This window comes from Canis lupus, chromosome 4, assembly GCF_011100685.1.
Source record: "Canis lupus familiaris isolate Mischka breed German Shepherd chromosome 4, alternate assembly UU_Cfam_GSD_1.0, whole genome shotgun sequence".
Taxonomy (NCBI): Eukaryota; Metazoa; Chordata; class Mammalia; order Carnivora; family Canidae; genus Canis; species Canis lupus.
Genome location: NC_049225.1, coordinates 62258301 through 62274716, shown reverse-complemented (window position 1 = coordinate 62274716; position 16416 = coordinate 62258301). Strand labels below are relative to the sequence as shown.

Below are 16416 nucleotides of genomic sequence, written 5' to 3'. Positions count from 1 at the left end.
GCTTCTTTTTAGTGTTTTAAATACAGAAATAAAAATTAAATGCATTAATGTTTTCAAAGTTCCTAAATAAATCAGTTTGTTTCTTCAGATTTTTCACCAACATGTAGAGCTGATTTTTAATATTAGATTCTAGTCAACAATTAATTGACACTCAGTACACTGGAAGCAAACAGCAGGACTGGATGCCTCTCTATAGATATACTGATATAACCAGTGAAAATTACTAAGAATTTCTAGGGCATGGAATCGGCTGTATCAAATGGTTGTTTTCTTTTTTTTTCTTTTTTTTGTTTTTTATCATCAAATGGTTGTTTTAGAATGTAAGCTCCCAAGGCAAACTGCATGGATTCAAATCTCAGCTCTGTCTCTTACTTGCTGTACAACCTTGGACAATTTCCTTAAGGAATTTTCTTGGATGTAAAATGGAGGTAATAAAAGTAACTAGTTCATTGTGTTGTCAGGATTAAATGAGATCACATTTGTTAAGCAACTGGCACAATGCCTGGAAAAAGTTAATTTATAAAAATAGTTACTACCACCCCCCTACCCCCATCCCCTCTGAGAAACACTGAAAAGGAGTCACAGTTCAGTTCCCAAGGAGCTTACAATCTCCATTTGGATGCCCTGAAAGCTTCCACCCATCAGAAACAAGAGGTGGCACAGTAGGCACATATGATATATACATACACAGGATTCTCATGTCACACAATCAGTAACAAGAGCAATGGAGTACTCATATTAAAAATATTTTGAAAAATGAAGAATATAACCAGAAAAGCACATCTATGCAGAACCGGAAGCCAAGGAGGTAGGTGTGCATCAGAACATACAGGCTACAACAGTGTTTTTTTGTTTTGTTTTGTTTTTTTTTGTAAGGGGCATACCATTTTCTGAAGTAAAAGAAAATAAAAAGTGTGGACCGACTCAGAGACACCACGGATTATCACATATTATTACTATTTCAGAGAAACGACTTCAACAAAATCTTTGGGAGGACAGAAACTTACAATAAATGTAGTCTTTCAAATTGCCTGTCTTTGGCTTGTTTTATCCTGCAAGCATAAAAACAGAGAGGTGTGATAGGGACTGGCCAATGTATGTGAGAAGCCACCTGAGCTGAGAGATGAAGCAGGCATATACATAGCAGAGAAAAGACAAGTCCAAGAAGAATCATCAGCAAATCCAAAGGTCCTGATGCAGCAATGAGCTTGACTTCTGTGAAGAACAGAAAGGGAACCAGTACGATGGGGAACAGGGGTAGGTAGACACATGAGTGGGAATAAGTCATATAAAACCTTACAGAGGGCAGCCCGGGTGGCTCAGAGGTTTAGCGCCGCCTTCAGCCCAGGGTGTGATCCTGGAGACCAGGGATCAAGTCCCATGTCAGGCTCCCTGCGTGAAGCCTTCTTCTCCTTCTGCCTGTGTCTCTACTCCTCTCTCTCTCTCATGAATAAATAAATAAATAATTTTTAAAAAAAACCTTACAGAACATGGTAGGAAGTTGGGGTTCGACTCCAGGGATGATATTAAGTCTTGAGATGGGCTCAAGCTGGGATGTGATATGATATCAGGACAAGAATTAGAATTACAAGGACAATCTGCTGCCTGGTGAAAGGTAAAGAACACTAACATAGAAGTAAAATCAATCTAATATTTGAACCACATTAAGTGGTTGAAAGTGCTATTCAAGGTAATGAGAAAAGTAGGAAGCATTGATAAATTAAAAAGAATGATTTGAGACATTATTTTATTTTTAAAAGATTTTTATTTATTCATGAGAGGCAGAGATATATGCAGAGGGAGAAGCAGGCTCCCTGCGGGGAGACCAATGAGGGGCTCATTCCCAGGACTCTGAGATCACAACCTGAGCCAAAGGTAGATGCTCCACCATTGAGCCACTCAGGCATCCCTGAGACATTTTAAATATAAGAAGAAGGTGTGACACAAAAGGGGAGCTACCTAGAAATTAGGCTGACTGCTAATGGGGGATATAGAGAAACAGCTTCAATCTATAGATATGGAAGCTACTATGTCACCTGGTGTGATGAGATGAATTCCCTGGAACAAGGGTACAAAATCAGTCCAGAGAGTCTGAGAATAGTAAAAAGAATCGACCCATCTTATAAGAAGGGTTTAAACTTTATTATCAAGGAACTCATAATTTAAAAAAAAAAAAGTTTTTGTGCCACACAAAGAATTTTTCAATAATCACGAGTCACTTACTGAAACAGACATTTAAGACTATCTAGCCTAAAATTAATGTCTGTGAACCACTCTTATGCACCACTTGGGAAAGATAACCTTATGCTGAGACCATTAAAGTAACGCCATCTAGTTCCTGGAACTGCCAGCTCAAATGTCCTCTTGGCCACTCATTCAAAGTAGATGAATAGACGACATTCAATTTCATGATGGGAAGATTTTGGAAGAGGTCTTAAAGAAAACATTTAATTTTTATCTTGTGCAGGAACATTGTAGATAGAATACATGGCATTTGTGAGAAAAGAGGATTGTCCTTCCATCCTAGATAACATTTGCCAAGCTCTAGAGGCCATGTTCTGGGGATAATATACCACGTGAATTGTTGCTTTGGTGTTATTATTCATTCAAGAAAAATAGTTGTTTTATGGAAAGCTTATTCAGAGCTACAATACTTAAAAGCCCATGTGAATGCCCCATTTCTCCACAAAACATAACCCAAAATGTACCACCATTCATGGCAACAGCAATTGACAGGCTCTTGTCATGGTTGTTTAAGATACAACATTTTTTTCCCTCCAGACTTTGAAAAACGCAAAAGTAAAAGGCACTTTCCACATTACATATTTATCTCCCCTACCGCTGTCTGCAACATGCACATGAGGATTTGCAACACCAGTGACAAAGCTTTTCCTGGGCTAGTCATATTGGAGGGCAAAAGAAGTTTAGAAAATTTCAAAGTTGTGAAACACCCAATTTCTAAAGAAAATCTATAAATCAAAATTGCATCATTTATCATGTGTAGTTATAGAATATATGATTGGTATTACTGAGGCAGAGAGGTCTTTCTACTTGCTAAGAGCAAAGACACTGTCCACATCACACTGATTATATGAATAGAGAAACTCTAGAATTTACTACTCTTTTCCTCTTAAGTCTGGGGATTTTTTTTTTTTAAATGTTTTATTTATCTATTCATGAGAGACACAGAGAGAGAGAGGCAGAGACACAGGCATTGGGAGAAGCAGGCTCCCTGTGGGGAGCCTGATGCGGGACTCAATCCCAGGACCCTGGGATCCTGACCTGAGCCAAAGGCAGACATTGAACCACTGAGCCACCCAGGTGCCTAAGTCTGGGGATTGACCATGTGAAGGCTTTATCCTCAGAATGGGAGAAATTTAAAAGATAATTCTCTGGCTTTTAATTTTTCTTAGGGATTATTAAACATTGTTTATTCCTTATTTCTTTTGGCACATCTATATTGAAGGCACACTAAGTGTCAGGTACAGGAACAAGATAAAAAAAGGAAAAATAACAGATACACAACAGAAAATTTCTAATAGTACATATAAGACCATAGGATGACAGAAAAAATTGCTTAAATTGGGGAATAATTAATATTTCACAAAAATTCCACTTAAGGGATGTGGAAGTTTGTTATTTTTGCTTTAATCAGACATAATGAGCTATGTAAATTATTCCTAATTCTTAAATTAAAATTAAAGTAAAAGTTGTGGCTCTTGGGGAGCCCGAGTGGCTCAGCAGTTTAGTGCTGCCTTCAGCCCAGGGCGTGATCCTGGAGTCCCGGGATCCCACGTCAGGGCTCCCTATATGGAGCCTGCTTCTCCCTCTGCCTGTGTCTCTGCCTCTCTCTCTCTCTTTTTCTCTGTGTCTCTCATGATTAAATAAATAAAATCTTAAAAAAAAAAAAAGTTGTGGCTCTTCACATTTTCTGGATGGTCAATATTTTCAATTATTTTTTTTTTGGATGGCACTCTATTTCTGGGTTGATTGGCTAAATTGAATGAAATATTTTGGTTAACGTTTTACTTGATTGCCTTATTTGGATTCAGGTAGGTAGGTCGGTCACATGGATACATTAAGGTGTGTTTTTATGCATGTGGAAGTTGGAATCCACATCATTATCAGGTAAGAGATTGTACCAACCAATGGTGCTCAGAAAATGCTTGACAACTGAAAATAATTACCTTAAACTTGGATTGGGTTTGTTGAGTATTTTACTAAAATACCTTAGAAATAATGATTTAGAGCAGCATCTTAATTAAGATATTATTCTATTTTTACAAATAGATTTGAAGTCTATTTTTGCTTGTTTTGCCATTATTCTCCCAGAATATTTCACAAATGTGAAGGAGTCAGTAAATTAACTTACTATTAATAATAAAGATGCCCCAATATTTTTTAAAATTGGAGGATCGATAACATTTGGCCATGGATAATTTGACTCTCAGGATGAGTATGACAAAGAATAAGTCAGTGCTATTAGAACTGCCTGTATCATGTATAACTCCTGCTAAAATAAATGGATTACAAAAATAATACCCAAACTAAAGACCTTAACACTCTCAACCTCTATACCTCAACTACATGAGTCTCCAAATTGACAATAGACCAAATATTAAACTATTTAGAGTCACTCCTTCTATCACCATGAATAAAATACATTATTCAAGCAAAGGTCTTTGTTCAAGTAAAAAGTGGACTACCAAACTGCTCCATAATAATGATTTTGAAAATACTTCTACTCTGTAGGCAAATATAACAAATCTCTCTAGTAAAATATAACTTGGTGGGTCTGAAAAGATAAAACTTTATAAAAATCAACTTGTAAATAAATATACTTTTTGAATGAGTTAACCTAAATACTGAAATTCTAACAGATCAAAACATATGTATTCCTTAGAGAAAACAACTTTTAGCGTGAGAATACAGATCAGATATGTATACCAAATGAAACAGGATAAATTAAAAAATATATACATCAATTTAAAAAGATATATTTTAAGTTCTGAGACATACTGAATCATATGCTCCTTGGTTATGAGCAAGTATTTTTGATAGCTTTATAAAATCAGTTCACAGTTTTGTTAAATCCACAATGGCCAAACATTAAGAATTCAATCCCCGATGAGTAGTTACAATATCAAATAAAGGAACTGTCTGGAGGAAAAACTGTACAGACACAATAATCAAATTCCCATACAGGATTAATGGATGACATGTAAGCCAAAAGATGATTCATTTTATTTTAAAATTAATTACAAAAGTCCTTGATTATTTTAGAATGAATTACATATCCTTATAGTAGGTCTCTTTAGGCAATAGCAAAATTAATTAAATATAACTATGATATACTTGGTCATCAGAAATATAACAGAAGGGAAAACATGACTCTTTTGCAGAGTATATACCTGATTTTCTCCCAATCAAGATGAGTCAAATGAAATTTGCATTCATTTTGTAAATAAAGGAATATCCAGAATCTAGCACATTATTAGTAAATTAGGACATCTTTAAGAGATATGTAAAGACCATGGAATAATAAAGCCCATTTAAAAATATTTGTGAGATGGTGTCTATTCCCAATAAATTTGCTTATTTCAGGGAAGTCATTCAAAGTATTTTGTGAATTTGAATATTTAAGAAAGAAAGTATAAGTCCATTAAATGCTGAGTTTAGAAAAATTATTCAAAAAAATTAACTGGAGGCCCCCCCTTTACCTATAGAGAAATTAAAAAAAAATACTGATCAAGTACAAGAAAGATTCTAGGAATCGCAGAAGAACATCAAATTATTCAAAATGAAATATGCCCTGTGTACATTACATGCATTAAAGTGATGACACTTTATTTGGAACATTTTCAAAATTTCAAATAAAATTCAGCCGATAAATCACTTCATAGTCTTTATATGTCTGGCATTAGGAAATATCTACTGCCACATTTTCACATATTCCAATACTGACTGAAGACAGACACCTCACTTTTCCCCATTGTTTGTTTACCCAGATATGAGAACTCTGAAGGTATATCCAAAAGTAGAATTCTGTTTTCAAATCTATACTTTGTGGAAGCTGAGTAAGAAGCCCAAGTTAAAGTTCTCATAAGATTTATGTGGCAGATGGGTAAAAGGGACTGGGATGAGCTCTATTTTCAGGCTACTAAAAACCTAATTATTTCAGAGTCAATATTTTCTAATTTTTAAAGTAGTCCAAAAAATGTAATGGCATTATGCCATTATAAGTTTGAGCCCCAAAATTAAAAATGAATTAAATGTTTGATTTCATGAGCAGATTACATATTAAAAATGATTTTAGGTATAGTTTTATAAACTGATAATTATAGCACATCCTAATAGATGGAAAGATACAAGGTTCAAAGTGATAATTCTACTTTTAAATGGGAATTTATACAAAAGATTCATCAAATATAAGAATACATTTTCTTGTTTTGCAGATTATAATTAAATCTGGAAGCAAAACTATGAGGAAAGTAAATGTCTTATAAATATCTAATTTCATTTGCCAGAAAATGGTCTTCTTTTAGGTTACTCAATTTCTAATATCTAAGATGACATTAAGCCTATGATGCAACAAAAAAGGAAATACAAGCACAATATTATCCAAGTTTTCATCCTTGATATAAAACACATTACTTCTGCAATTACAAATAAAGTACTCTCTCTATGTACTAGATTTGTATTTCTCAATCACCTTAAAAAAATTAAACATAAAAGTACACATTTATTAAGTTTCAAGGAAGTATTTTATCCTAATCCTTTCTACTTTTTATTTTTCTATTTAAAGTACACTGATCTTGGAATTATCTCCCAAAATAAAGAAAAAGTTTACACAATATTTCATGAAGAATGATGAACAATAAGAGAAATTTAGTAAATACTTTTGTGAATGAAATGTAGAACCTAACAATCCATTTTTAAAATCCACACAGATTAAGTTGCTCTCTCTCTGGACACTAAAAACTAACCTCTGAACTAAAAAGGCAATACATGGAAATAACCTATGTGATGTCTAATGCCTCCACTCTAATTATCATTAGGTTTCACCTGTCTAGTAAAAATAGTATACACTCCAGGTGATATTTAAAAGCTTTGAGGATACTTGAACCAGGAATTTTGGCAGCCACTGTGAACTTGAGGACAATGGTATTTAATAATGAGAAGCTAAAGTACATTTTAAAATGGATGATAGACATATAAAATACTTCATTTATATTTACCTCCAAATCATCAGAGTTGTTATACTCTTCGCAATTCATAGGGGCATCACAGTATACTAACAAACTAAAATAAACCTATCATTTATCCTCATTGCTTTTTGGCAGCAATGCAAACATTTTTATTTAAGGCTTTTCATACATTATAAATACTATACACCTTTTATCAAGGGATTAAATTATCTACCATTATCCTTAAACTATTATGTGTCTCAGAAATACATTTTTTAATAATCCATTTTGTTTTTTAATCCATTTTGTTTAATCAATATCTAGAAATACAAATCAATCATACTTTGATAGCCAACTCAATATGTAATATCTATGTAATTAATACCAAACAATTTATGGCTGATTACAGCAATGGGTATTTTGATGAGACCATATGTGAGGCTTTCATGTGAAAGTAATGAAATTGCTATCATTCCTAAAGTTTTTGCTCATTTATAACTTGCTTAGAGATATCAGGAAAATTATATTTTATCCAAACACTATGTACTGCAAATAATGGCATAATGAAGACGTGAGACTCTCCTAGCCTAATGTGATTTTCAGCAGAGCAGATGTAGTTAGTACTCAGTAGTCTAGACAAAATATAAGGAGATTATTTTAAAGTGTATCTTTGCCAAAACTCCTGTGACGGTTTGGCAAAGGATTTCCAAATTGACAACTCAAATGTCCCAAGCTGAACTTTAAGTTTACTTGATTATAACAAACTGTTAAAACATACATAAAATTTCTAACAAAAGTACTACCAAGTGCATCAAGAGTTCATCAAAATTCAAGTAAAAACTGATATAAAGTCATTAAAAAAAACAAACAAACCAAAATACTTACAGGCAATTGAATTATTAAACTATTGAGTAAACGAAAACTCAAATTACATAAACCAGACTTCTATTTTTTCATCTCACTCCATGAATTTACACACAAGATTAGTGCTAAGCTATTATTTATAATTATCACCTTTGTTAAACAAAATAGATTGGTCTTATTTAAAAAAAAATGTAAATCATAGCCACAGGGACACTCATTGTCTCTGCAGAAATCATTACCACTGCCATAAAGTCACACCCCATTTCTAAATTATAACTTCATTTGGGAAAAATCAAAGAGTTTCTATTGATGCGAAATTAAGAGTGCTGGTCTAAGTCTTTTATTATTTCTTTTAAGATGTTAAGATATTCCAGATTCTTCCTCCATGCCTTGTAGTTTCAAAGCATACTCCAAGAAGCAATAAAGTTCTCTGAGACCTCCTTGAAGCTCCAAGATTGCCAGAGATTACAGACCAACCATTAGGTTTCCAGGATTCAAGCAATTATGGTGGTAGAGAAGAGGTGCCACTTGTATACTCTTCCATCCATATTACTTACCTACCCACCTACTCATTCATGGGTTCTACTACTCAGCCACTCAATCATTTGCCTACCTACCTAACCATACATATCCAACTGTATCCTGTGTTATGTGATGGGGGATAGTAAGATAGACCTCGTCTCTAGAAGTTCATACTTTTGAGTGGGGAAGAAATACCCGGCAGATTAGATAAAAACTAGACTGAAAAAGAGGAAAGGAAAGCTACAGTAGAGAAACACAAAGAGTACAGAAGAGCTAATATATCGTATAGGACAAATTGTTTATCCTTATGCATGTTATATTTACATTACTCACTCTAGTCTTATATGTGAATTATCTACTAAACATAATATGAAACGATGTATTTTTAAAAAAGGATGTGATCACTTTTAGGAGAACTGTAAAATTCTTTAGGAAGTAAATAAATTGGTAAATATAGTTAGGAATGGATAGAAATTAATTTTGAAAGTGCATCCACTTTCTAACTTTTGCATTTCACTACTCACAAAGTTACTCTCCACTGGATAGGAAACCATAATAGGGTATAGACTATGCATACAAATTATAGGATAATATGGTTGAGATTATAATTTATTTATTTCAACTTCAAACAAGAAATACAAGTTATTCGAAGTACTTAACTTACAGATAAAACATCAACTTTAGTCCTCCATTTATTCCTGTGATTCAAAGAAAAGTTTTGACAAGATTTTAATTTTTTTCAATATTTCTTACCTATAAATTTCATCTTGCATCAAAATCTTCTTTAGGCTTATCTGGCACCAATGGCACATTTTTCTTGGCTAATGGCATAAGGCAGATACTAATCATGTTTAGAAGGGTAGATTAGTAATACATTGTTCTCTTTTTTTTTTTCTTTAAATTTTTTAAAATTTATTTATTCATGAGACAAAGAGAGAGAGAGAGAGAAAGAGAAGCAGAGACACAGGCAGAGGGAGAAGCAGGCTCCATTTCATGCAGGGAGCCTGACGTAGGACTCGATCCCGGGTCTCCAGGATCAGGCCCTGGGCCGAAGGCGGTGCTAAACCGCTGAGCCATCCGGGCTGCCCACATTCTGTTCTCTTAAAAAAAGTTCATTCTTGACCAGATGAAGTGACCTAAAGTCTCAGTGAGAAGAGAAAATCAAGTATAAGGTCCATCGACATAGGAGAAACAATAGGATCTTGAAAATATTGCTATAATTTTCAGAAAGTACTGAAACCTTGTGTCAGAGAATCACATTTTTCTTGGTTTTATAATAAAACATTGCAGCTAACAACTTGGATTCTATGTCCGTTATCCTCATAATGTATGAGGAGGATGCAAGAAACAGAATTTTATTGAGATTACAGAAGGGCTGATAACTGCATGTGCCATGCTTTTTAAATCCCCCAAGCAACACACAAGTTTACCACTACATCCAACAGAGCTTGGATGTTATAATGAAGTTCAGGAACTGCTTTAGACTACCTGTGAAAGATGCAAAGTAGCCTTTAAAAGCTTTTGGATGTCACCCACATAATACAAAGTAGGGAGGGTCTTAACTAAAGTAGGCAGGGAAACTGTTCAGTTTTATAAAATGCACTAGCATGTGATTGTCAGAGTGTTCAGCTCCAAGCATGTAGAAAGAGAGCTAACAGTAAGGATCTGTATTTGTTTTTACTTTGTAACTCCTATTGTCTGAGCCAGATTCTCCCAAAGATCTTATTTTATTCCGATTACTGCAACATCACTGCCAATGAATGTAGAGCAGACTTGGTCACTCCTTTGCTCAAGTCAGCCAAGAGAATATTCTGTTGCAGAAAAGTAACATTTGCCTCAAAGGCTTGGAAGCCAAGGGAAAAACTGAGACACGTACAAGACAATAATATATAAACCAATTAACTTAGCCTCTCAGGAAAAGCATCTTTACTCTCATCAAATTGTGTATTATCTGGCAATATAAATTGAAAATCTATTTATAGAGTAGTCAGGCTAAATGTTTTATTGCTAAAACAGAAGTTGCAAGGGTCACAGAATGCAAAATCCTAGGAAACACATTCTTTTTTCCAGAGGCCATTTAATAAGCTCTTGACACAGATTACTTTCTTGTCAATGGTTCTTTTGTCTTTCTTAAAACTACATCTGCACAACAACTAGGTCACCTTGAATTTCAAGTACAACATTGCCTGTAAATTTAATTTAACATCATATTATCCATAATTACCATAAACAGGAGGCAGGTGTGACCCCTACTGTCAGGCTGGAGGGCCTGAGGACAGGATGGACTAAGACTGGCCGAAGGCTACAAGTCCTGAGTTGACAACAGGCTGTAAGGATGACCTGGCTATTAAAATATTATTGCAATCATATGCTTCTTTAAGAAGCAGTACTTCCAAATCAAGAGGACGAACAGCCCGTTTCCTCTGAAGAACTTACTTTACCTCTGGATTCCATATTTTCACAGCTCTCAGAATACAGAGCATGAATAGAGGGCAAACAAGAAAGCAACCAGTCTGAAATTTATGTCACATGAACTCTGGAATGATTTCCTTGGAGGAGAAAAGGCAGAGAAAGACTTGCAGGCTGAGCGTAGATATTCAAAGCTCATCTAGTAAAATCTGCAACAGAAGATTTACTCTGGGAGAAAATGAAAAGGTTTTTTTTGGTTTTTGTTTTTTAGGTTTTTAAATATGATCGGGGCTACCAAGAAAGGATTAAGATTCTTCCAACATAGTGTGCTTCATATCACGTAAATGTTCTAAGCCACATAATGGCCTAATCGTTTATCAGTTGCATTGTTAAAGGGACATCCTAAGTAGGAAAGTAGTTGAATCTCTACACATGGAAGGTCCGTTTTAAGTCTAAGACTGTCATTAAAGGTCACGCAATTTGGCAGAGAAGGAGCCAGTATCAGAACTCAGATCTAGGCAAATAAGTTCTTGCACCTCCTTTAACATCTGAATTCTTGGCATACCTGATTAACAGGTCTCTACTCTGATCCACTTTACAGAAGACCCAGGGCTCTCTTTCTGATAGAGTTGATGCTATTTGCTTGTTTAAAAATGTTTGGTAAGTTCTAAGCCCTCAGAGCACGTCCAATCTGTCTAAAGCGACATATTCTGGCTCCCAGTCTTGGTCCACACGATCTCCTAAACATTTTCTTCCTCCCCTGAAAGTGCTCTCCATGTTACCATGAGGAAATCATAGAGCCAGTGGCTGTGATACTTGGTCTTCCTCCCTGTTTCTAAAAGACATCTTTGTTTATATCTTTTTTCCATGTGGAATTCTATGTAAGGTTTCATTTTGAAAAGGTGTCATTTAAAACAAACAAACAACACTGCTCCAAAGACACATGAGCCTGATGGTGTAACAGGAGTATTTCTAGTACTTCCATGCTTTCCTGCCTTCATACACCCCCCTCATCTTCCCCATTCCCCTCCTGGAACATGCCAGTTCACCTTTCAGGGCACTCAAATAATTGCAGTCTTCATCCATGAAGCCTTCTTCAATTCCTAGTGCTGAATTATTTGCTGTCTCTCCATTCCCATTCTATACATTCCTCTCTTCTAGGACTTTACACCTTATAAAATAGTTAATATTGGACAAGCCAGCCCCATATACAGTTAGCTCCCCAGGGCCAGGTGTATGCCTTATTTATCTAACTCCTGCAATGAGCACAGTCACAACTCAAAAGTCTGAGTGAATGAACAGTAGCCATTGGTTTTCAATTCATAATCTATACATTCTAGTATTGTTTCAAGATTCAAGAGAATTCTGGAATGGTAAACATGGTTATATTGCCCCTACATCTTTGAGCAACATTTTTCATGACCCTTCATTTAGAAACATCAGTTTGTGATCAAGAAGAGAGGTAAAGAAGGGAAATTTCCTTTCAGAAATTATCTCTACAGACAAAATGATAAAAGTCATGGAAACAAAGAGCTGCCAACTAGACCTACCTCTCCAAATGTCTGGTAGCAAAGACACTCCAATTTTTTTTTTTTTTTAATTAAGACTACATATTTGGGGCACCTGGCTGTGTCAGTTGGAAGAGCATGCAACTCTTGATCTCGAGGTTGTGAGTTTGAGCCCCGTGTTGGGTGTAGAGATTACTTAAATAAATAAACTTAAAAAAAAAGAGACAAAAAAAAAAGACAAAAAAAGACAAAAAAAAGACTACACTTTCATCATAGAGTAGAGGTACCATCGGCAATGCATTGTTAGATATATTGTGTGCATTGCTGCATTTAATATAACACTGCAAGTTAAGGTTGATCTATTATTTCCATTTTATAAACAATGACCGAAACATGGAAACATTAAAATCATTCAGTCTCTCAGTATCAGTAAATTTGATAGTTATCTCTGTTGCACCCTGACTGGTTCACTCATTTATTTATTCTTCAATTCATTTATTGATTTGTTCATGAAATTTATTAAGCATATAACATGCACCTTTAACGTATAAAAGTTTCCTGCATGTTCATAACTGGACAGATTGCAAATTTGCAACTTCTAATTCCAAGTTGTTTGGATTTGTATTTAGAAACAAGTTACTTTAGATCAAGCCACATTTTGAATTCTGAAGAAGATAAAGTTGCAATTGGAAAAAAATCCTATCCCTACTGATTGTATAACATACAATGTGCCCCAAACAGGAGGCACTAGACTAAAATCATTTTCTTGGGCTGTTTTAAATAACATTATTGTGATATCTTAAAATACTAGTTTATATTTTGGTTGCAAAAATCTTTAACATTAAGTTCTTAAAATCTCCACAACCATTAGCTGATATCACATAATAAAACATGTGACAGTTTCAAATTTCTATTCTTTTTAGTTTGACATAATTTTATTTTAAACTACTGCTAACACATTTAAGGCAATTTTGGATTTCAAATTTCCTTTTTGGTTTTGTTTATTTTAAAATGCACCTCTCTAGCCAAGATTTTGGTAAGCCAAATTTCAGACTAAGAACACATTTTAGAAGTTTCCTCAATAATTCAGAATGACTGCAGTAACCCCAGTAATATCACTACTTGTTAGCTCAAAGATTTGGCTAAACCACAAGTTACATCATGTTCCTGGAAACGTAATTGCTGGGAAACCGTCAAACCTGGTTCACTACAGCTTGCCTGCATCGATTATGGTATTTCTACCCCCCAACACTGAGATTATAAAGTAGTTCCTTGGACATAGAACAGGAAGCAGATCTTTATTAATTACATTTGCCTAACAAAACAAATTGTTTGAAAGGCTAGTTAGGAAGATTGCTGTGGCTAGAAACCATCCCCTTCCCTCTTCGTTAAAATTTATCTAAATTTGTCAAACCAAACTTCAAAATTCTCTTGAAGTTTCCAGTTCCGTATCCTTTTCATTTATTACAGGGGTTAAATTGCGATTTGCACATTCTATCAGATACAGATCGTTTAAGGCAATATGTGATGGCAATTTTATTACACATCAAATCCAGTTGTTTACTCAAGAATAAATATGTTAGGAGCCAAGGAGGGAAAAAAATCCATTATAACTTGGTCATTATTTCTGTTTTGGGTAGTCTTTCCGTCACAGAAGTACTATGGGATCTGAGAGGAAGCTGCCAAGGTTGTAGGTTCAAACAGAGTTCTGCATCTGCTTCTCGGTCAGGGAGAGACCGAGTCACCATTTCTCTCTAGAATTCCTCATTGGGATACAAGGGCCCATTCACCTGAAGGAAAGGTTAAAATCAGAATAAGAGTCATCTTTCTAGGTCCAAACAATTTCTACAGTTTTTTCTGTCCTATGTGATTGATATTTACTGCATAACACAGGACTGAACCCCTCATGCAAGGTGCTGGTTAGATTAAGATTACATATGTCATTAAGGAGAACAATATCTACATTTTCATATAGTTTGTGGTTCCCACGGGGACTGAGAATCAACAGGCCTATAAAGAAGGACTAACTCCAGGCATCTTATTGTGTGACTGTTACATAGTAGGCCCCCTGAAAGACCAAATAAGGAAAAGTAGTGCTTGCCCACATGGAACATACTATTAAATTAAAAATAGGATAAACGAATTTGATAATAAAAAAATATGAGATATATAACAGTGTGAATGAAAAACAGAAAAGACCGGGACATAGCACTAGTTGTCAGATTAAAGATAATGGGGATTTAGAAAAGGAAGTGGTCACTTTAGACTAGTTAGTCAAAAAAAAAAAAAAAAAAAAGGCATAGAAGTGATGAGATTGTTGATTTTGGTGATTTTTTTTAGGACTAGGCTAATTTTAGATAGATAGGTAACAGTCAGGAAGCAATCCAAGCAGGAGGAAAATGTACTGCTTACTGGAGAATGACAAGTAAGCCAGCCTGGATATAATAGCTTGGTCAGGAGAGGAGTGGACGGTGAGGGTGGCACAGCAGGCCACCTCCCTGTCGGAGGGCCTGGGCAGCCACACGCAGGAGGCTGAACACCGTGCCCCAGCTCCACCACAGGGCTTCATGTTTATATTATCATGTTTTAGTGTCTTAGTAACCCAGAGAACTAGGTATTTAGTAGATCAGGACACTCAGAGGTAAAGAGACCTGTGCATTAGTGGAAGCATCACAATCTCAGACTAGCAAAGTCAGTGCTCTTGCCAGTTGGGGGCAACAGGGATTTTTTTGAATAAGGGGGTGATGTAAACAATTTGGTATCTTGGGAGGCATAGTGTAGCCAGCTGGTGTTGAGGGAATGCATTAAGCAGTTGGTCAGCAGTTCCATTGAAAGGCTCAGCAGTAAGAGGGAAATTGATTAATTCACGCAACCATGAAAGAGATCAATGGTGCTAGACTAATACCAGTATGGCAAAATTAATCAATATCTCAGAGAGTCCTGTTTCTCTCTGTATGCTGACCTCATACTCTCCTTCTGCATGTTGAACATTTCCCTCTAACGTTAGGGACAGGGGGTGGGGTGGATTGGGAAAGGAAACCAGCATCTTAGTCATCTCTAAGACAGACAAGATTCTCATCCTAATTTCTTTGAATAAAATCTTGGGAAAGGATTCTGATTGGCCATCTCTGGCCAGGAGGTAGAGTCCTCAAACTGACTGTAAAGCAGAGTTTTAAAATATTGTAGAGGGAGAAGTACCCCCAAAGGATATGGATGCTGTTCTCAGAAAATACTGAAGATGAATTGCTGGAAAGCCAACATTTATTATAACCAATAAACACTTAAGGCAAACTAAATCACCAGGATAAAGTCTTCCACGACTGAAGACTATAGAAATGGCACTGATCATGCATTTGATGTTATCTTGAGTTAAGACATCATTACATACCTGAATTTGCATTTTTATATGCAGATAGGTTAAAGTCATATAAGTATTGCTTATCATTCTAATGCTAAGATGATTTCCAAATTTATTCTACATCTTTCTCTATTGGTTCACATCTTATTTTTAGTAATTGCTTTGGAAAAGATGATTTGTTTTGTTCTCATGTTTTAATGATACACTATTTTCTCTTTTTTTTTTTCTTTAGATTTTATTTATTTATTAATGAGAGATACAGAGAGAGGCAGAGACAGAGGCAGAGGGAGAAGCAGGCAGGGGAGCCTGATGCAGGACTCAATACCAGGACCCCAGGATCATGCCTTGAGCTGAAGGCAGGTGTTCAACTGCTGAGCCACCCAGGCGTCCTTGATACACTATTTTCATACTCAATCACCTTTTTTCTTTTTTTAAGATTTTATTTATTTATTCATGAGAGACACAGAGAGAGAGAGATAGAGGCAGAGACACAGGGTGCATGCAGGGAACCCGATGCAGGACTGGATCCCGGGTCTCCAGGATCTTGCCCTGGGCTGAAGGCAGTGCT

The 16416-nt window shown here is 35.5% G+C and overlaps 1 protein-coding gene across 2 annotated transcripts in view; it reads right to left on the bottom strand.

Annotated features, from left to right (window-relative positions):
• Window positions 1-16416, bottom strand: part of ARL15 (ADP ribosylation factor like GTPase 15) — a 396290-nt gene that overhangs the window by 127778 nt on the left and 252096 nt on the right. The gene's annotated exons all lie outside the window — the stretch shown is intronic.